Raw genomic sequence first — 24,030 nt, 5'->3', positions numbered from 1 at the left:
TATTTTATTATTGGCTAAACTTGAAGAGGGATGTAGGAGAGTTTGTGGCTAGGGGTTTCAATTGTCAGCGTGTGAAGGCAGAGTGTAAACATCTAGGTGGATTGCTAAAATCGATTGCAATCCTAGAGTGGAAATGGGAAGTCATTTCTATGGAATTCATCACAGGTTTGCTGAGGATAGTGGGACAACATGATCCTTCATGGTTATGGTGGACAGGTTGACAAAGGTTGCACATTTCATTCTAGTAAGTCTACATTCTCAGCTAGCTATGTAGCACAGGTATTCATCAGAGATGTGGTCAGATTGCATGGTGTTCCGAAGAACATTGTGTCAAATAGGGATGTAAAGTTCACTTCCTAGTTTTGGAAGAAGTTATTTGCAGGTTTGGGCATAGTATTGGCCTTTAGTACAACTTATCATCCGCAAACATATGGACAGACAGAGAGGGTCAACAGGATATTGGAGGACATGTTGAGGATGTATGTGATGCATCAACAATAGAAGTGGGAGGAGTGTCTTCCCTTGGTTGAGTTTTCATACAACAATGGTTATCAGGAGTCAATGAGGATGAGTCCTTTTGAGGAATGTATGGATGAAGTTGGAACACTCCCATCAGCTAGAGTGATCTAGTGAAAAAGGCACTTATTAGACCAGATATGTTGGCAGACATGGAATAGGAAATGCAGGTGATCAAGAAGAACATGAAGGCAACACATGATAGGTAGAAGTGCTATGTAGATCAGAACAAGTTGCTCAAGGAGTTCCAAGTTGGGGAACATGTTTACTTGCACATCAAACTGAAGAATAGCTCCTTATGGATTGGATCATGTGCCAAGATGACAACACAATTTTATGGATCCCTCGGTATCATTGAGAGGATTTGGCTAGTAGCTTGTTGACTTGCACTACCTCCGACAGTGAAATTCCATGATGTTTTCTATGTGTCATTTCTTAAGAAGTATGTTAAAGATGTTGATCATGTGATTGACAGGTCTATATTGCAGGTGGAACCAGATGGAAAATTCCAGCCAGAGCCTTAGTGTATACTGTAGAAAAATGTGCTCAAGCTCTGGGACCAAGCGATCGAGCAATTTAAGGTGCAATGGAAGCACTTTGGGCCTAATTAAGCTACATGGGAGATGGCGAATCAAATGCGAGCTATGTATCCTTCCTTGTTTGTTGGTTGAGGCAAAGCAGTTTTGGCATGGTGTTTTGGTATGGTGTTTTGGTATGGTGTTTTGGTATATGTCTTGATATATGTTTTGGTATATGTTTTGGTGATGTTGCTATATGTACATATGTATATGGATGTAAATATTGCCATGAGCTATGTTATAAAGCTCCAATAAGAGGTATGGGTGTCATGTCATTACGATGTTGTGTTGTTATGTTTTCATGTTGGTTTGCTTTTGAGGAGGGCGATGATTGTAAATACTACGAGCTAAGTTATAAAGCTCCATTGGCAATATATTTCGCTTACAGATTTTTTTTGTTTATAGATGTTGTTGAACACCGAGGACGGTGTTCCCCCAAGGGGGAGGGTTATGTAATAGCCCTGGTGAAAATTCCATGTAATAAAAGTTAATAAAAGCAAAATAATAACCACGGTTTATGGGACACTTATTCCAAGCTGAATGTTGGGAAAAAAGAATCTTAGTGATGGGGATCAATTGTGATTGTTTAATGATTAAGTAAGTTAACAAAGGAAATGGCTGAGGCTTTAAAAAGGCAATATTGAATTTTGGCACATTTATTTATGAAAATAATGGAAATTAGGAGAAAAGGGAAGTGAAAGGTCATAGGTTGCATGTGAGGAGGAAAATGAAGGAAAATAATGTAAAATGAAGAAAATAAAGGCCTCATTCATAAAAAGGCTTTTGAGGATCAGTTGGTAACCTTTTGTCAGTTCAGTTTTGGAGCTATCTCATTATTCTTTCTCTCTCATACTCTTGGAGACATAGAGCTTTCTTGTAGCACTCTTGAAGGGTGTGGCATACTTATTTTTTTGGAACAAGAAGGAAAAGAAAGAGCAGGTTAACACGAGAGGTCATCGATATTAGCAGCTACAACAGGATTTTCTTGCAGATATCAAGTTGCATGTATGTTTCCCTCACTAGTTTTGGCTTGCATGAAATATGCATGTGGATTTTTGTCATGATCTGTCACTGACATGTAGGATTGCCTAGATTGGTAGTGGATTGTCTAGAATTGCCATTTCTTGGATAGCCATGGTAATTGTGGATTTGATTTCCTTGCTTGTTTTATTTGGTTCTCATGTTTCCTTAGCTTGGGTTGAGTTATTAGTCTTATAAGCCCTAGTTGGACAAATGCTCTGGAAGCCCAGTAACAACTTGGGTTGAGTTACTAGTTCTGGAAGCCTTGGTTGGAAAAATACTCTAGAAGCCCTTGGTGGGTTGAGGTACTAGTATTGGAAGCCCTAGTTGGAAAAATGCTTTGGAAGCCCGGTAAAAGTTGTGGGTTGAGTTACTAGTCTTGCAAGCCTAGGTTGGACAAACGCTCTGGAAGCCCTAGAAGGCTTGGATGGAGACTAATCTGATGATGGTTTTGTGATGTTCAACTGTGAGGTGAAATCATTGTTTGATGGGTTGAGGTGGATGGCCTTTGGAAGCCCTAGATGGTTTTGGATTGATGTGTTCTATGAGATCCACATTCATGCTTGGAATATGGCATGAGAGTGAATGGCTAAGGAGAGATTTGGCTCAACCGTTCAACGGTCAAGTGGAATGTGGAAGTCCCATCCCAGGTTTCAATTTTTCACCATCAACATGAGCTTATTTATCCTTGTAAATCTATGAGTATTATACTATTTTATATGGTTGTTATTTCATGAGTATTTTGTTGCTATTATGATGTTTATTTATATGTTTTATGATAGTATCTATGTATGGATCTCATCATGTTTTTACTTGTAAATGAATGATCAATGTATATATGACCTAATGTATGAAATGACAGTTGATGTGTTGAGGCATTAATGTTTCTTAGCGATTCTCAGCTAAGTATGAGACCCCTATGCTTAGATTTTTTATTTACAACTGTAGATTACATATTCATAATATGTTTGACGAAATGCCTGTCATGGCTAGTAGGGGTCCAGTAAAGGTATTATTCAAGTAATTGCATTAGTGATTTTGTTTTAATGTTATCTTATTGTTTTGAAGGTGTCATGCAATTCTGGGTAGTGACCTGGGCTCTGGGCCTGAAAATGTGACTTAATTCCCGGGGACGTTGGCACAAAACTAAGCAAAAGAGTCCCTTAACATTGGATTGAAGGTCTGTGAGATTGTCCAGAGGTCCCTGGACGCTAACATGCCCATAACATGAGAGCGTCTAGAGGTTAAGTTTTCCAAAACTTAGGGCTAGCTGCCTGAAAGGTTGGATTAGTTCCTGAGGGTTCTAATGTTGATGTTGAATGTATGTATGGTGTGCTTTCGTCAGTTCCACTTCCTTAACATGAGTTAGTAGGCCAAATCATACCATATTGGCCTCTCATCACATGTTTATCCTGGCTGGCCAGTTGCTTGGGTAGATGTGGGTGGAAGGTGTTACATAGTGGAAGCACTTTGGGCCCGATGAAGCTACATGGGAGATGGATGATCAGATGTAGCCTATGTATCCTTCTCTATTCGCTAGTTGAGCTAATGTTTTGGTATATGTTTTGGTGTGATGTTTTGGTATATCAATATATGTAAATGGATGTAAATACCACCATGAGCTATGTTATAAAGCTCCAATATGCTGTATGGGTATCATGTTATTATGAATGTCATGTTGTTATGTTTCTCATGTTGGTTTTTTTCTCAGTGGGCGTTCATTGTAAATACTGCAACGAGATAAGTCATAGAGCTCCATGGGCAATATGTTTTTGCTTTTTAGCAGTCTTATTGGTTGTAGGTGTCATTGAACACCAAGGACGGTGTTCCCCCAAGGGGGAGGGTTATGTAACAACCCTGGTCAAAATTCCATGTAATAAAGTAATAAAGGAGAAATAATAACCAAGTTCATGGGAAACTTATTCCAAGCTAAATGTTGGGCAAAACATCCTAGTGTGGGTGTTCATTTGGTTTATTATGGCTAAGGAAATTGGCTAAGACATTGGCAAAGTAAATTAGGAGAAAAGGAAGATGAAAGGTCACATGTTGCATGTGAGGAGGAAAATAATGGAAAATGAAGAAATAGAGGCCTCATTAATAAGAAGGCTTCTGAGGATCAGTTCACAAATTTTGTCATTTTACCTTTTGTTAGTTCTATTTTGGAACTCTCTCTCTATTCTCTCTCTCTCATACTCTTGGACACTTAGAGAATTCTTGGAGCACTCTAGCATTAGAGGAAAGAAGGAAAATGGAGGACAAAAAAGAAAGAGGAAGAAAAGATCAAGCAAGCAAGTGTGGGATCAAGTGTCTACAACATAATTACTTGCAGGTATTCAGTTGCATGTATGATTTCCTTGCTAGTTTTGGCATGCATGTGTGTTTTTGTTTCTCTTGTTGTCGTTGATATGAGATTTTCCAGTTGTGACAATGTTCTTCAGCCTTGCCTTTCCATTTTTGGATAACCATGGTGTGATGGGGTTCTCTTGTTTTGGTTGAGTTGGATTTCCGGTTGGATTAGAAGTTGAGTGGGGTGGTCTTAGGATTAATCACAATGCCTAGGAATCCTAGGGTGGGATAAATGATAAATCCTTGTTGTGAATACCCTTGATTGGGCCTAGGAATCCCTTAACGGGTAATGGTGGGATACACGGTAAAGCTGAGATGGTGGAGACCTTGTAGTCCTAGGAATCCCTCGATTGGTAATGGTGGGATACACGGTAAAGCTGAGAGGTTGAGATGGAAAAATTACTCATGGTTTATGTGGAGAGATCTAGAGGCATCCATGCTTGTTTAGGGCCTAGTGATCTGGTGGGATTGCAATAAAGCCTGATTGTATTGATGAGGGTTTCAGGCCTAGGTATCCCTTGGTGAGATATATAGTAAATTCTGAGGAACCCTGGTTGGTTTTGTTGAAAGTACCACATTCATGCTTGGAATATGACATGGAGGTGATTGGTTGAACAAAATATATGTTTTAGCCCAATCTATGGTGGGGTGGTTCATGGAAGTCCCTGACTTGGTTGGATTATGCATATATTAATAATAAATCCTTTTTCTTTGGCATTTCATGTGTAAATGTACCTCTTAATATGTGGTTTTTATGGTTGTTCTATTCTTGTTATTCTGTTGGTTACATGCTGGTTATAAGCATGGTTTATGACAAATTTGGCACATGACTCTTATCATGATTTGATTAGTATATGAAATGTGAATGAATATATAACATAATAGATGATAATGCAATTATTGTGATAAGGCATTAATTCTTCCTTACAAATCTCAGATAAGTATGAGACCCCTATGCTCAGATATGTTGTTATGACCTGTAGATTACATGTTTATGATGTGTTTAACAGATTCTTATCATGGCTAGTAGGGGCTAGGTCAATTCTTTGTACCAATATTTGCATCAGAATATTTATTTCATGATTAATTATCATTTTGGAAGTTTCATGAAGTTCTGGGAAGAGGCCTGAGACCTAGCCCTGAAAAAGTGGCTCATAATCTAGGGTTGTTGGCTCAAAACTACCTGAAAAAGGTCATAGTCACTGGCATGCCTTGTTGTTAGAGCGAATAGAAGGTCTCAGTTATATGCATGACTTGTCATGGGAGTGACTTGGGGTCAAGGTCAGCAAAATGACAAGTTTCCTTAGGGGTTAGGCACGTGGAACGATTGGTTGTCTCCTAAAGGTTCTGTAGCACCTAAGGGAGGTCAGATTGGTATTTTTTTGTTAGTTCCACTTCCTTAGTTGTACATGGGGAGTCGAATCACATCATAATAACTCTTCATCACATGTTTACCCCAGTGTACCTATTAGCTTGGGTAAATGTGGTAGGAGGGTGTTACAACCTTACTGACTCCACCTTTGACCCTTGATTCCTCCACAACCTTTAGAATATCTTCTCCAAGAAGGTCAAAGAAGTGTATAAAAAATTCAGCTGACCAACCATCTAGTCCAATACTTTTTTCTTTATGAAAACTTTTTCAAGAGTTTTAAACTTCCCCTAAAGATACATGTCTACCAATATGGGTAGGCTCCTTGTCTAAGAAAATTCAATGATATTTATTAATGACCTGCATTTATTCCAAAATATTATTAATAGAAGGTTGCTTGAAAATGGATGAAAAGTGAGAAACACGTTCTCTTTTTATATCTTCTTGAGTTTTTATCATATTTCCGTCATATCCCATCAATTCCCACATAACATTAATTGCTTTCCTATGAGATGTATACTTATGGAAAATTTTCATGTTGCCATCCCCATGGGAAATCCAAGTTTCCCTACTCTTGATCCTCCAGAACTCCTCATTAAGCTTTAAAATGTGAAGTTTTCTCGACTGAAGATTACACAGGTGACTTGTAACTTTCGTTGGGAATGAGTCTATAAAGCATGATCGACTGAAACGGTTATATTTGTGTTCGATGGAAGCAAGTTCAACATTAAAAGATTTATTCCTCTCCTTCTCCCATATAATCACTATCTTCTTTAAAGAGTTTAACCTGTAGGAGAGGGATTCCATATTAGAAGAAAAATTTGGCACTTCTAGCTTAGTCGAGAAACATCTGACAATATTATTAAAAGACAAATCCTTGATCCATGAATGATTAAATTTGAAGGGATAGAATTTTTTTGAAGGATGAAAGTCTAGCTCTAGAAAAGTAGGCATATGATCAGATATACTATCAAAGACATTCTGAGATCTATATTTACTAATGGAATAAGCCTGATTTCTAGCCAATAGGAAGAGGTCCAACCATTTTTCAATCCCTCCGCCTCTTACCCAACTATTTCTCCATGTAGGGGAAATAAGAATACAATGTATATCAACTAGGTTCACACTTTGGAGCATATTTGTGAAATGGGAGGCTGGTGGATCCATCCTAGCTCTACTTCCCCAAACCTCATTGGCTGACATGGTTAGATTGAGATCTCTGACTAGTATTAATTTGGCATAGTTGAGGAGGCCATTTTCATGAAAAGAGTCCCAGAAGTATATTCTATTTTCATTGGGACCATAAAAAATTACAATAGTTACTGGACTAAAGAAACCCCTCAAATTTCCTTCCAATATGATACACAGGTTTGACTGAAAAACAATAAGGGAAGCTTCTGAAGGATCCCAGACTATTGTTGAGCCCCTATATTGAGCATCAACATTTGACACACATATACACCACCCATAACGATTTTTTGAAAAGAAATACATGGCTTTCTCTCCAGGAACCATAATTTCCTGAAACAACATCACCAAGGGACGATAAGATTCTATTAGTCTCTTGAGGGAAAGATATTTGGATGCCCCCCCTACACTCTTGATGTTCAGTGACAACATAATCATTTCTGGCCCCTACATGAGGGCTCCTATGCTCTAAGGGTTCGAGAAGAGGAGACAACATAGGGGGAGGTCAAGGACATTGATTCCTCCCTAGCCATATTCTTTTTTTTGTCCCTTTTTTTTGGATAATAATATTTGCATCAGAAAATAGTAGGATGTCCACTAAGGACAAGGTTATGGAGGAGGAGTTAAGCATTTGCAAGGGGGAGGCCTTCAGGATATCATTATAGGATTGGTGGGAGGTCTAAGAGATGTCAGAGGAGGGCTCAGAGGTTCATGCGCTTGACAAGGCTGCCGAGGGGACCATAAGAGGAAAGGGGTTTATATCCAAAGTACCTGTAGTTTGATATTTTCCCCTAGAGGATGAGATAAGAGAGGGAGAGGATACCACCGAGGTAGCGGGCACAAATTTGAAGGGGAAGGGGAGGCAGAAGAGGAGGTTGGGGTACCATAGGACAAACATCATGTTCATGATTAAGACTTGAACCATTGATGGCAGGATTGAGCCCTAAGACGGAAACATAATTCTTTACCAAACAAACATCCAAAGAAGATGAATGACTAGAGGAAATAGAAGAAGAATAGAGATTGCCCAGCATAAGCATTTCTTCTACAGACAAATATGAAATTAAAGAATCTTGAAAGGATAGTGAGAAAGCATCCGAAGATATCAATTCATGGAAATTTTATTCCACTTTATATTGACATATATCTATAAATGATGTCATAACATTGATTGCGCAATTCCTAAAGCTATGCACATTTTGCCAATAAACATTTCATCATTTAGTGATAGTGGCTATATTATAGATTTCATGAAAGCAAAATAATAGAAGCACTTGAACTGGTCATTAGCCTAGAATTTTTTGTTGAGAATCAATGTTATTCCATGCTAATAATTTAGTCATGTTCATTAATTTCACAATTAGAGTTATGTTTGTTAAAACAAAAGTCAATAATAATTTGCAGCAAAAGTTGAATTTAGCAAGAAAGATGACTTTGAGGTACAAAGATTGGAACCAATCTTTCATATCAATTATAAGAATCCAAACAAGGAAAATGATTTATTGGAAGTTTGAATAATTTTTTATTAATGATAAGGTTTTGGTGGGTGAATTAGAATATTGATATTCTCTACCAAAATTCATTTGGGAAAATTAATGTTATATTATTCAAATTTATTGTAAATTTTATTTAAATTAATTTGTTAATGTTAAAAATAAAAATATTTTATTATTTAAAAAATAAAATATAAAATTAAAATAATTGTATTAAAAATGATTTTATTAACCATTGTTTAATTATTATATAAGAAATGAAAAATAATTTATCACAAAATTTAATATTCATAAAAATTAATTATCACGCCATATTTATTATGAAAAACAATATATACTCAACAACCTCACATTAAATGCTATATAGATTAATATATATATATAATTACAGATACACTAAAATATGTGTTATTTAAGTTCTAAAACCTCCGTACCAAACGCAAAGCTATACCGTATTTATTTGCGTATTTGCTATGTTGCTAACTTTAACTTTAACTTTGCTCAAATTTTTCATATCTCCTTGAATCTCGTTGTACATATTTGAACATGGAGTAGTACATATTAATATGCTCAGTGAAATAATTTTTAAATGATCAATTATTTCTATAAAACTTTAACCAATAACTTGAAAAATCCATGCTAAATATAATATATTTGTCCACTTACCTAACGCTTTCACTTTAGCTGCACCTATTTCAACTTGTGGATGTGGGTTATGGGAATTTTAATTATTTTTAAAATCGATGAACATGATTGCATATTAAGAGAGTATGCTTCGTCTAATAACATATGAATTAAATGCAAATCTCTCTCTCTATTCATGTTAATTTTGTTCCAATTCTTGCTTTCTATCGAGATTTCTCTGTTTTGCTTTCAGTTTTCAAGTGATAAAAAGGTGGATGAAATAGAGGAATACTTTTAAACTCGACCGCAACCATCAATACAATTCACAATTAATTAGAGCATCGAGCAAGTCCGAATTAAGGTTCGGTGGGTGAAGCATGTGTATCCATATAATGGTTTAGATTTTAGAAGATTGTTTTTGGTGGAAATCACATTACAATATTTTTATCGACGTGTTTTCAACCAACCAGTGTAGTTTATCGTTAAGACAAGTTGAAGAATCAGATTATCGCTGCATGTTAAATAGGTAGAGCAGATCTTCCAACGATTATATTTGACTAGGAAACGGCTATATTGGACTTGGCAATTTCACTAAGAAACGACTAAATTTCACTGGCTAACCTGAGTGGACCAAGAGAAAGTTATTTTTGTTATAATTATTACCAAAATTATTATTATATTTATTACCAACATTTGAATAAAGGTAAAAATTGCATTTAATAATTCTCTTAGAATGAGTCAATTAGTTATTACCAGGCCTTTTCTCCAATTATAATCATATAAATAAATGGTTAGTTAATTATTATGAAAGTTAATTTTTGTTATATTTATTACCAAAAAATGCAATCACTAAATCAAACATTAATTATTAATAAGCTTAAAACTATTAACATGGAATACTAATTAAATATATATATATATTATAAATTAGCTATATATCAAAAACCTTAAATCATTAATATAATATGGAATAATATGTAAATATATATGTTCCAAATTAAATATAAAAATATAAATAAATAGTTAGTTAGTTATTATGCCAGTTAGTTTCTTGTAATATTATTATCATAAATAGAAATTGTAAGAAATAACTCCCACGACTCTAACCTATTAATAGACCTATCTAAAATAAAAACATAAATCAATGATTATATATATATATATATATATATATATATATATATATATATATGCTTATTAAATCTAATAAGTTAAATAAATGACCAATAATTAAGATTAAGCAATCTAAAAGTATTGAGAAGAAGCAAAATCCTTACAATCCTTAAAGAAGAACAATAAGGTTGGTTAATTCATTTATAGTTAAAAAAAAAAGAAAAAGAAGAGCGGGAGGAATCAATGTTTAGGAACAAAAAGAATGTTCATAATTCATATGTTCATACAATAAGGTTAATGGAAAGAATTATTCATGTCGAGGGAGTGAAAGAAACTAAAAATAGAGAGATGAGAAGGGAAAAAAGGAAAACGAACGATCAAGGTGAGGAGGGGGAAAACAAGGAAGACACAGGCAGGGGACGAGGGGGAGAGGACAGGGGACGATGCGAGGAGGCAGCTAGAAGGAGAGGGCAGGGATCCATCAATTACTAATTTTCCAGCCGTCATCTCTATTGAGATTGCTTGGCATTTTTTCAATTTCTATGGCTTCCCTAAATTTTTGGTGATGGAAATGTGCCACCTTGGCAATAACACAGGCCTCCTCAATGCATACATGGTGCTTAGTCTTCTCTGCATGTTCTACCAGGGCGGAAGACCGAGTCCTCCTATGTTTTATGTCGGCTGAGTGCTCATTAATCCTTTGAATAATAGAGCGGCCAGTCTCACCACCATATGGGGTCCCACAGGAACATGGAATAACATAGACACCTTTCATGTCCTTGGGGTTAACCGGGTCTTTTACCGATCTAAGGGAGCTACAGATGGTGTTAAGGGGTCTAAAGGTTGAGGGAACATTATGCTTCCTAAGAATTCTAGCAATCTTATCAGTGGTCCCCTGGATGAAAGAGAGATGAACCCTTGAGACTCGCTCTTTAAAGTCTTTCTTGACCAATGAATTCTTGCTGGCTTTGAAAAAAACTTTCTGACTGAGGTGTCTACTATAACCATTATTAGTAAAAATATTAATGATTTAATATTATGAGAATGGTGAAGATTAATGTTTATATGATTCCCCTAATGCTCGCCTAATGAATGTAGAAATTGAGATAACATCTATCTTTTCCTGCTTTTAATAAAAAATTCAAAAGCGTAGAGTTAAGATGCTACACGTATTTCAAAATTGAAAGTTAAGACGGTTAATAGTTTCCTAATCTAATTTTCTTTGAATTGAGGGAATGAGTGACAAGCGGGTGTTGTATGGCTTCATCTTCTTTCTTGGCCTTGGCTAACTACTTTATTCAAGGGGCAAAGATAGCATCCGAGGAAGGTGTCAAGTTGAAGAACACAATCCAGCCAACCGTGTGAAAGGTTGAAGACGGCGGTTGAATGTGAGAGAACATGCCTAAGCCAAATATATCGATTAATCATATATTTGATGATATTCTTTTTGGGCTGAGTTGTATTCAAATTATATTAGTTTGTTTTTAAACTTATTTTATAAAAGGTTTAAGAGTTAAAATAATGTGTTTTTTTTATTAAAGCTTATACGTTCAAAACCAAAAATTAAAGTATTTTATTCCAAAAAGGGTTGTCTCAGTTTTAGTAACCTTCAAAATATATATTGTTATTAAAAATATTTATACCAATAAAAAATTTCCCATCAAAGTGGTCGTATAGTCAAAATCTTTTTCAAAGTGTTAATGTTTAAAGTTAATTAATTTAAAATTTAAAGTTAACTAATTTTAGATATTTTTATTTTGGTGGTTTATGATGTTGATGATGATGATGGTGGTTAACATCTACTGAGACTAAATGGTCTATCGGACTTATAATTTTCTTAGTTCTTAATTGTCTGGCTTCTCGTCTTTCTTGGCGAGATTGGTGCTGTAGCTTTCTTTTTTTTCTCTATGGTCTTCCAACTTCCTTTATCTTGCATCTCCTTCATCTCTTCTGGTTCTTGGGACATTGGTGTCTTAGCTTCACGATCTGTTGTGTTCGTCCTTTTGAAGATAGTCAGAGAAGAAGTTTGGTCTGGGAGATCTGCTTTGCTGTTAAATGAAGATTTATTTTGTGCGTTATTCAAATCCTCATAACTGTTGATGCTTGAGGGGTTGTCGAGTTCACTTTTTTGTTGTTGGACGGGGCTTTCCCCCTGCTTGTCTTGAGAGTTGTTTCTTTCTTGCCCAATTTCTTGCGATTCAGACTTTTCTGAAGAGTATTCTTCCTTGATGACAGTGTAATGTTCTTTTTGTGCTCCTTCCCACCATGTAGATCTGTGGTAAATCTTTCTAGCATAATTTTTCTAGGAGGCTTTTGGGCAATTTTTGACTAGATGACCTGTCTCAAAGTAGGATTGGCATCTGAAGAGGACACTTTCATAATCGAGTTTCTGGTTCCATACATAGCCTTTACTTGTTAGGTTTATTTCAGCTAGGAATTCGGCGCTGAAGTCCATTTCCACACAGATGTGTGCATAGGTGGTTCTGGCATATTCCTTTGTTTCTGGGCACCTGCAGTAAAATTTCCCAATTGCATTTCCAATGGCTTTTAGCGAGGAGAAATTCTAGAGATGCAAGGGTAGGTTTGGCAATCTCACCCAAACTGGTGCTGAGGTTATGACTGTTGTTGAGGGATCGAATGATGGGTTCCATGGCTTCATGAATAGGCATGAGTTTTCCCAAAACCAAGGGCTAGAATCTAGAATACATTGTCTGCTTTTAGGGTTTTCAAAATCTACTATAAAGAAACCCCTAGCATAGGGGTAGATATTAATTTCATCAGAAATGACAGGCTTCCATACCTCCGAGATCCAACTGTGGAGAGCTGTCAGCCGTGGCCAAAAACCATTGAACCAGCAGATTAGGGCATTTTCAGAGAACTTCAAAGCCTCATCGAGTGAGGCCTGGACTACCTGGACAATGGGAGTTGGGGCTTCACTGACGATATGGGTAGGAGCTTGCCCCCCAGAGGCGGACATAACTGAAGTGGAAACTTCTTGATAAACATAATTATTTGCATAAATATTCTATTAAAAAGATGAATAGATAGATGATGATGATTACAATGGGGTTCCTGGCTTATATACCGCCATGGACACCCTTTGGGGAAAGGGCATGATCTTATGATCGTGCCCTTTCGTCTAATTTAACTTAAAATTAAATAATAAACCTAGACTAACTAATTTTTACATAACATTGCGTTCCTCTCGAAAGAATGCTTTGTCCTCAAAGTATACATAACGACGGATGTTGTTGACAAAATGCTTCATTCTCCTAAGAAGCTTCTTCTTCAGGTAAGTCCTTCCACTTGATCATATATTTCTTGATAGTACGATATCGAAGCTTTCTTTCTCTAGTAGACAAAATACCTTCTGGTTCTAAAATGACTCTTCCCTCATCATCTAAGGATGGAAGCGTTGTTTGCGATGTTTGATTGTTACCTAGTGCTCTTTTAAGGCAAGATACGTGGAAGACGTTGTGAACACGGCTTGTCTCTGGAAGGCTTAAACCATACATAACTTGGCTAATCTTTTTGTTGATCTGGTAAGGTCCATAAAATTTTGGTGCCAATTTATTTTTTCCTTTCTGTTTTAAGGATAATTGTTTGTATGGTTGGAGCTTAACAAATACCCATTCTCCAACTTCAAACTCTCTTTCGGTTCTGTTACGGTCTACTTGTTGCTTCATACAATTCCTAGCATTATTTAGATTTTCTTTTAATATTTGGACGATTTTTTGGGTTTCTTCTAGTTGATCTTTAACAGCAGGTAGATTTGTCTGGACAATAGCTAGATCCTTCCATTTCGGGGGTTCATACCCATATAGAGCTTGAAATGGCGTCATTTTTGCTGATGTATGATAAGTGGAATTATACCACCACTCAACAAGATGTAACCATTGAGCCCACTTATTTTGTTTTTCTGTAGCGTAGCAACATAGGTAGGCCTCCAAACATTTATTGACAACCTCTGTTTGGCCATCTGTTTGAGGGTGATAAGCGTAACTCATATTTAGGTGGGTTCCTATATGGCTGAACAATTCCTTCTAGAAATTACCTTTGAACTTGGCATCTCTATCACTCACAATGACTTTCGGAAAACCGTGTAACTTATATATATTTTTGCAAAATATTTCAGCAATTTCTTTTGCTGAGTATGATTTCTTTATTGCCATAAAGTGAGCATATTTGGTGATTCTGTCGACTACTACGAAAATCTTGTCCTTGCCTTCAGATATTGGTAATCCTTCGATAAAGTCCATCAAGATTTCTTCCCATTTCTGATTTGGAATGTTTAAAGGGTGAAGTAATCCTGGAGTCGTAATATTTTCACTTTTATTCCTTTGACATGTGTTACATTCTGCTACGTACTTCTGAATATCACGATTCATTCCCTTCTGAAAGAAGGATTGACGTGCATTGTAGTAAGTCTTAAAGAATCCTACATGTCCAGCTGACGGTGAGTCATGTGATTCCTTGAGTATCTTAAACTTAAACTTGGAATTTGTATTTAGATAGATTTTCCCTTGTACCATAGGATATCATTCTTCCACTCAAATTTTGAGTTGTTGGGAAGGTTATTGATTATTGCCGTTATTTCTAGATCCTTGGCATACTCACTTCGAATTTCGTTAAGCTACTCGGGAACAACAACCGAAATTACAAGTAGTGTTGGTTCTTCATCTTTCTTGGATAAGGCATCTGCTACTACATTATCTTTACCTCTTTTATGTAGTATTTCCAAGTCAAAAGCGGCAATTTTTTCAATCCATTTTTGTTGTTCTTCGGAAAGTGTTTTTTGTTGAAGGAGATGCTGGAGGCTGTTGTGGTCTATTCGAATAGAAAACTTACTTCCCAAAAGATATTGCCTCCACTTAGCTAGTGTGTGCATGATAGCGAGCATTTCTTTATTGTATGTGGATTTGAGGCGTTCTCTTTTGTTGAGATTCCTACTTTCAAAAGCTATTGGCTGTCCTTGTTGCATTAATACTGCAACTATACCGAATCCGGAAGCATCACACTCAATGATAAATGGTTTAGAAAAATCTAGGGTTGCTAATACGGGGGCATTAGACATAATTTCCTTTAATTTTTCAAAACACCTTCCTGCTTCCTTATCCCATAGAAATGAATTCTTCTTTAAAAGATTTGTTAGAGGTGCAGTTATATGTGCATAGTTTTTAATAAATCTTCGGTAATATCCAATCAAACCTAAGAACCCTCTTAGCTTGGATATATTAGCAGGTTTGGTCCATTCTTTTATAGCTTTGATTTTGTTAGGGTCCACCTTTACACCTTCATGGGATATAATGTGTCCAAGGTATTCTAATTCTTTCTTTCCAAAGATGCATTTGGATTTTTTTTTGCGTAAAATTGGTGTTCTTTAAGTAGTTTAAGAACTTTGTCCAAATGTTGCAAGTGCTCTTTCCAAGTTTTACTGTAAATTAGAATATCGTCAAAAAATACTAATACAAACTTTCTAAGATGTGGGCGAAATAATTCGTTCATAGTTGCTTGAAATGTTGTTGGTGCATTGGTTAATCCAAACAGCATTACTTTAAATTCATAGTGACCTTCGTGTGTTCGGAATGTCGTTTTTAGTATGTGCTCTAATCTGATTCTAATTTGATAGTAGCCTGATCTTAAGTCCAATTTTGAGAAATACTTTGCGCCATGTAACTCATCCAACATTTCGTCGATAAAGGGGATTGGGAACTTGTTTTTGATTGTTATTTTGTTTAATCCTCTATAATCAATACATAGCCTGAATGAACCATCTTTCTTCCTTACCAACACCACTGGAGCAGCGTAAGGACTTTTACTTTTCGAGATGATCCCACACTTTAAGAGATCTTGGATTAACCTTTCGATTTCTGTTTTTTGGTGATGTGGATATCGGTATGGCTTGATGTTGACAGGGTCTGATCCTGCCTTGACTTCTATTGTGTGCTCAATTTCCCTATTAGGCGGCATCTTCATAGGTAGGTCTTGAAATACTTTTTCATGCTTCCGAATTAGATCTTGTATCTCTGGTGATTCTTCACTGGTCATATTTGCAGATAACATTTCTAACTGATGACATTGTACTACATAAGCGGGTGCTCCCTTTCGAATCATCTTCATCATCTGAGATGATGATACAATTTGATTTTCTGGTGCTTGGAATCCGTGTAATTTGTACTTCTGACCTCCCCATTTGAATTTTATAAATTGTACTTGGTGGTTGGCGGCATAAGTACCTAAAGTTCGTAACCACTGGATACCTAAGACTACATCTACTCCTAACGGTACTGTGAAAAACGGAGACTCTAAACTGAAGTCTTGAATATGCAATTTAACCTTATGGCATTTCCCCACCTTTTCAATCTTCTTACCGTCAACTACCATCACCTTCATGTTTGGTAAGGGAAATGAAAAAATATTGAGTCTCTTTGCCACGACTGCATCTAAAAAATTGTGAGTACTGCTAGAGTCGATGAGAACCACCACATTGTTCTTCTTTATGTGTCCTTTTCAATTTAAAGTCTGAGGTTGTGATATACCTGTCATAGCTGATAATGATACTTGCAGAATACTTTCGTCATCTAATTCTGGGGCATCTTCTGTTTCTTCAATGTCAGAATCTTCACTATTTGAATCATTGGTTGCTTCAAAATTATATAGGTTCTTTGGTTCTTTTCCTTTAGCACACCTATGTTTGGGGTCCCAATTCTCACCACAGCGCTTGCATTCACCCTCTTTTATCCTTTACGTTTCCACATTAGATTTTTCATCTTCACGATGATGTGGTGGAACATATCTTGTATTTTTTGCGTCCGCATACTGAGGTGTTCTTTGTCTTGAATATGTTTTTTTCGGATTTTGACCAAAATATTTGTTCGAATTTCTTTTCGGCTGTTTTTGTTTTTCGTCTTGCTACTTCTATTGATGAAATGTCATGCATCTCAAGTTCTACTTGTAAATGGGTTTTGAGTCCCGAGATGTATGACTGAATTAGACGAGATTCTGATAACCCAGGTACTCGTGTTACTAAGGTCTCCCATTCTTGAGTGTATTCGTCCACACTTCCTTTTTGTCGTAATTTGATGAGTTTTGAAAAGAACTCTTCTTCCTTTACACCTTGGAATCTTTTAAAGAATGCATCTTTAAATTTCCTCCAGCTAATGACGTGTGTTGTCTTTTTCCACCACATATACCAATTATATGCTTCTCCTTCCATTTTCATGGATGCATGCCTGAGCTTTTCGTCATCGTCATTGATGTCATATATCTCAAAGTATTCTTCTGCTTTATTTATCCATGCAACATTGTTTTTTTCGTTTCCATCGAATTTAGGCATCTCGACTTTTGCCCTTCACTGGTATGTTGCTAATGGTTGAGCAAAAAAAGGGTGTTGATTGGTAAAGTTATCCCAGAGTTGCTTGTTTGTAAACGTTGTGTTACTCACTTCTTGGTGGGGTGTCGCTGATTTTCTTGGGGATTCAACTTTTTCATGAGAGTCTGTTGACTTTGTTGAATTTGATGAGATGTGTTCTTGATTCTCTTCATTTTCTTTTAGTAGTTGTTCGGGTGTACAATTCATCTTTTTACACAGAAGTTTCAGCATTGTTAAGGCATCTCTAATGTTTACTTCTGTTTGGACATGTTGATTTTCCATCTTTATTTCTATTCGATTTGTCGTATCGTGAAGATTTTTGATTTCGTCAACTTGCTCCCCAAGTTTGATCTGGAATTCATTTAATGTTTTATTGACCTCATCGTGGTTGTTATTTATCTTATTCTCCAAGTCCAACAATTTCTTTTGGAAATCCGCCATTGTCATTGTCGACATTGAGCGGGTTTGCGGGGGCATGTATTTATCTGCCAGTTTAAAATTTAATATAATATATATATATATATATATATATTAATTAATTAAATTAACTTTTATATAAATATAACTTATAACTGAGTTAAAGTTATATATTATATAACTTATAATTAAATTATAGAATATATATTATATATAACTTATACATATAATTATATTATATATATCCTATGGACAGTTACGTCCACCCAAAACGTCACGACCAATGTTTCCAGTGGATATCACCGCAGAACTCAGGCAGATTTCAGTGTACCAATTGAAGAACGATAGCTTAACCAATGGACAAAGACGCAGATTTGGATCAGATAACGTGCAGATGTGGCGGATAGCGGATGGCAGAACAGGGAGCGGAATCGTGACAGCGACGTATTATGGGTTGTAGTGGTAGCAGATTGGGAGCACCGTTGAATGTGAGTCAACCTGCGGAAAAAAACAGCGAACAATACGGATGGCAGCCAAGGACAGAGAATGGCAGTGGATCACGAACAAGGAAAAACGACTGCGTTGGAAGGGTATGCCAAATGTAAAGGAGAAAAGACAGTCGAGAGAATGGTGAGCGTGGATGAATGAAGATAATGGTGGTTGAACAGTGTTGCAGGCGGCAGGATCGATGCTCTGATACCAGTGAAGTGGAAACTTCTTGATAAACAGAATTATTTGCATAAATATTTTAATAAAAAGATGAATTGACAGATGATGATGATTACAATGGGGTTCCTAGCTTATATACCGCCATGGACACCCTTTGGGGAAAGGGCATGATCTTATGATCGTGCCCTTTCGTCTAATTTAACTTAAATTTAAATAATAAACCTAGACTAATTAATTTTTACATAACAATAACTGAGCCAGCAGCTATCTTCGCGAAGCTAGAGGCCATCTAGATCAAGGTTGATCAATGATTCCCAAACTTATGTATGCCCCTGCGGAAGAATGAAAAAGCCCTATGGAAGAATGCGAACCTAGAAGATAACCATGCGGAAGATAGCTCTGCGGAAGATTCACTTGGGGTAAAGAGGAAAGACCTAAGTCGGGAGCGCGGAGCAATGGCGAGGTATATCTACTTTCCTTGTGTGATCAGTCTGTTTCAGACTACAGATCCATCACTCGTGTCATCACCAGGACCCGATCTCGCTGCTTGCGGATCTGATAAAGGAATTTTCGATAGCCTAGAACTCTGGTATCAAACTCCTGGACGGGGATGGAGAATGATAACCGGGACTTACCAGAGGATCAATCACCAGAACATGAAGGCAAACTTTATGCCCTCCCCGAAATTTTGCGAGGGTTCTATAGTGCCGCAAACATGATCGGAGCGTGGATCATCACAAGAGCATGGTGGATCTAGCTCAGAAACCATTATCTCTGCCCGCTCATGGCCATGAGAGCAATATCGGTCAGATCTGAAGGAAAACCCTGTGGAAGATAACCCTAGCCCAAAATATAACGCATATAACAGGTATACTGCTGCGTACAGAAAAGGAGGGAGATCTGCTTCAACAAAAACAATTTCAACATTCTGGAACATGATTCTCACTGAGGATGGGAGCAGCGACGCTTAGATTCTGAGGGAGCAACGTCAATCCTCAGGGAGTAACAGGAAAACCCTGTGGAAGAAAACCCTAGCCCAAAATATAACTCATATAACAGGTAGACTGTTGTGTACAGAAAAGGAGGGAGATTTGCTTCAGCGACAATGATTTCAACGTTTTGGAACACGATTCTCACCGTGGACAGGAGCAACAACGCTCAGATTCTGAGGGAGCAATGCCAATCCTTAGGGAGAAATTGTATACAATTATATAATTAATAAGTAAAATAAAATTTTCAAAAAATATTTAGAAGAAAATCATATATCATTCAAAATTTATTTACACAACACCAACAAAGTTACCAATCAAATGGGAATTGTGAACTCAAAATGAGAACTCTAGCAAAAAAATTATGAAAAAACAACCTAAAAATGAAAAGTGTGTATACCAGAATGGCACATTTATTTATTTTAATTTATTTTTCAGGGTAAATTTTCAACATTTTTAAAAAATGACAATGGAAACCAATATTTTAACATGAAAAAAAGCTTTGAAAACAAAAAGTGTTGATGATGATTTATTTTTATTTATTTATTTATTTATTATTATTATTTATCAATGTAAATTTTGAACATTTTTTTGCAATGACATTAAAGATAAAATATCATGGCTCCAGAAAACTTTAAAATTCTAACCATTTTTAGGCATGAAATTAAAGATAAAATATCACGTCCCAGAGAAGTCTTAAAATTTCAACAATTTTAAAGATAAAATATCATGATTCCAAAAACCCTTATAATTCCAACAATTTTCACCCATGGCGTTAAAGATAAAATATCACTTCTCTAAAAAACCTTAAAATTCTAGCGATTTTCCGCCACGACGTTAAAGATAAAATACTTATCACTGTTTTCAACTATAGCATTAAAGATAGAATACCATGACTCATAAAAACTTTAAAATTTTGACAAATTTTCAACCACGAAATTAAAACTAAATATCATGAATACAAAAAAACTTGAAGTTTTCAACATATTTCAACCGTGACATTATGGAAAACTATATCACTAAAAAAAACTTTTAAAATGAACGCATGAATGAAAGAGTATTTATACCGAACTCGACCCAATGCATTGAAAACTTAAACTTAAAATCAAACATGAAATTGACACACAATGGACTGGACTTGAACCATCATAATGAAAACTTTAAAGTCAACTATCAAATTGATACACAATGAGGTCGAAATGCTAGTCAAATATCAACACAAACCTTACAAAAAAATTTCAATAAAATAATAAATAAAGAAATAAATAGATAGATAAATAAAATTAAAAAATACAATACAAAAATTGAAATCAAAACAAAAACTATAATAACAAGTAAATAAAAAAAATATATTAAAACATTAAATCAAAAAATATATATTAAAACATTAAAAAAATAAATTAAAAAAAAAAAAAAAAAAACAAAATTAACTTATAAAAAATTAAGATTATATATATATATATATATATAAACAAATTAGATAATTAAAAAATAAATCAATAAAAAAACAATCAAATTAAATACAATTAAAATGAAGACATTACTGATAACTATTAAATTAAAATAAAATTAAAACAATATATAAACAACTATTTAAAAAAAAACACATATTAAAACAAAAAACTACACACATTAAAATTAAAATTAAAAAATCATTATGAAAAAAGTCAATCCCCGTCAATCTAGCCTAGAGGCCGACCTTTTGGCCCATGACGGCGAGATTTTTTGTTTTCCTAATGTTACTTATTTATTTATTTATTTTTAATGTTTTTTCTCTATTATTTTTTGTTTAAATTTTTTAATGTTTTATTTTATTTGTAAATTTTAATTTTTAATTCTTTAGGTTATCTGGTTTTTAATGCGTTTTTTTATGTTTTTTTTTTCTTTTCATATTTTTTTTACTTAAAGTTTTATGTGAATTATTTTTTTTCGGAAAAAAAAACTTTAAATGTCATCTTGTAATATTTTTTAAAAATTCATAAAATTTGTTTTTTTTTTTCAATTTTTTATTCATTTTTCTCATAAAAATATTTTATTTTAGATGTCATTTTAGTTAAAAGATCACCAAATACATAATTTTTTAATTATCTCTATATGCAAAATGTGTATTTTTGTTGAGTGTTTAAAAATATTATTTTTTAGTGACAATTATTTTACGTGTATTGAAGTATTAATTGGTGATATATAAATATATAAAAAATCATAACTTCAAAATATTAAATTTATTATTTTTTAAAAGTTTTGTAAAAATAAAATAAAATTTCATTATAAAAATAAGTTGCAAAGAAAAAAACACAACTTTAGAAAACCCTTAAAAACCCAACATCTTAGGACTAAAAACAAGAGGATAAACAAGAAAACTTGAAAAATGGTTAAATAATAAAAAAAATTGTGCCTACTTAGGACATAAGAAACTTTAAAATGTCAAAAATATGTCTAAAAAAAAGTTAATGCTTCAAAATCCGTATGAATATCGCCAATATTTTAAATAAATTATCCATACTTAATATATCAAAAAAATAAGTGTAAAAAATAAGCCAAAAAAAAGGAGTTGATGCTGCATCAACACTTTTTGAGATTGACATGAAAATCACTAACATTTTAAAAAAGCGAGCATAAAGAAAATTTAAAGTTTAAAAAATATGCTTCAAAAGGTGTATTCTGAATCAACATTTTTCAAAAGTGAATGATATTTTGTTACCTCTAAAAACGTGAGAAATCGGTCAAGTTCCCGTTTGATTGGTAATTGTGTTCACCAGAATGTCTCTTTCAAACTCAATATATTCCAATATGGGAATTTCTAGAGAACAAAGGAATTAGTTGTGTGACAAAAGAAATTTCCAAGAACTATTTCTAATGACCTTGGGCCTTACTCCATGTTTGGTTTACCATAAAATCCCACAATTGTAGGGTGGGAGGACTGCCCTAGGTACATGGGCATCATGAGAAGTGATCATAGATTTTTTCTTTCTTGTTTTTAATGATACACAATGTTGTAAAGTGATGTTGATGGGTTCTTTTGTAACATGACGCTTAGCTAAAGCTCTTGCTTATGGGATAGGGTGATTATAAGCTGAGAAAATGAACATAAAACAAGTTGTTTTCCCTTAATTGCTTGATTGGCTTGTAGGTATTCTTCCTTCATATTTTGTATCATTCCACTTGAATATTAGAATAGATCTTATCCTTTCAAGATTGTTTCTAATATAACAACTAAGAGAAAAACAATGAGAAATAATAACTCCTTAAAGAAATGCATTGGCTTCAGTCAAGCTTTTTATTTTATATATTTCAACCTTTGAAAAGCTTGATTGTTTCTTATTCTAGCTTTCCCCTTAACATCTCTTTTGTTGGAAAAAAATTAACAAATGAATAACTAGTCTAGTAATTTTTCCTTTTTCCATAGGTTTTATGATATTAATCTTAGGGTTTAATATATTAATTTATAGTTTAATATATTAATATTAGGGTTTAATATTAATCCTAGGATTCATAATATTAATTCTAAAGTATATAATCCTAGGGTGTATAATCTCTAAGGTTTATAACATTAATGTTAGCGTTTATAATATTGTTCGTAAGGTTTATAATATTAATCTTATGATATAGAATATTAGTCTTTGGATTTGTAATATTAATGTCGGGGTGTATAATATTAGCCTTAGGGTTTATAATATTAATCTTATGATTTAATAAATTAATCTATGGTTTTATAATAATAATTTTATGGTTTTAATATATTAATCTATGGTTTTATAATAATAGTCTTAGGGTTTAATATATTAATCTCAAGGTGTATAATATTTATCTTAGAGTTTAATATATTAATTTTAGGGTTTATAATATTTATCTTAAGGTTTAATATATCAATCTTAGGGTTTATAATATTTGGTTTTGTAATGTTAGGGTTTGTAATATTTAGTTTAATACTAGGGTTTAATATTGTGACGTTGGAATGGTAGAAAAATATATCCAATGTCACCTTGTGACAAAGGTTGTCTCAATGCAATAATTAGCTTGACATTCATTGTCACTATATTACATTACATTGCAATTTATTTAACCTCAGATTGCAACATTACAAGACTGGGGATTAATATTAAGTTTTATAATATTGGGCTTATTATGTTAGAGTTTAATATTGGGTTTATAATATTAATCCTAAAGATTATAATACAAATGTTTATAATAGTAATCATAGGGTTTATAATTATAAGGTTTAATATATTAAACTTAGGGTTTGATATATTAATCTTAAGGTTTATAATATTAATGTTAGGTTTTATAATATTAATCTTAGGGTTTATAATATTAATCCTAAGGTTTTTAATATTAC

The sequence above is a fragment of the Pinus tabuliformis genome, chromosome 3_1 (genome assembly GCF_031772625.1).
Source record: "Pinus tabuliformis cultivar Carrire ecotype Pingquan chromosome 3_1, CPIR1, whole genome shotgun sequence".
NCBI classification, from domain to species: domain Eukaryota; kingdom Viridiplantae; phylum Streptophyta; class Pinopsida; order Pinales; family Pinaceae; genus Pinus; species Pinus tabuliformis.
This window is presented reverse-complemented; position numbering follows the sequence as displayed.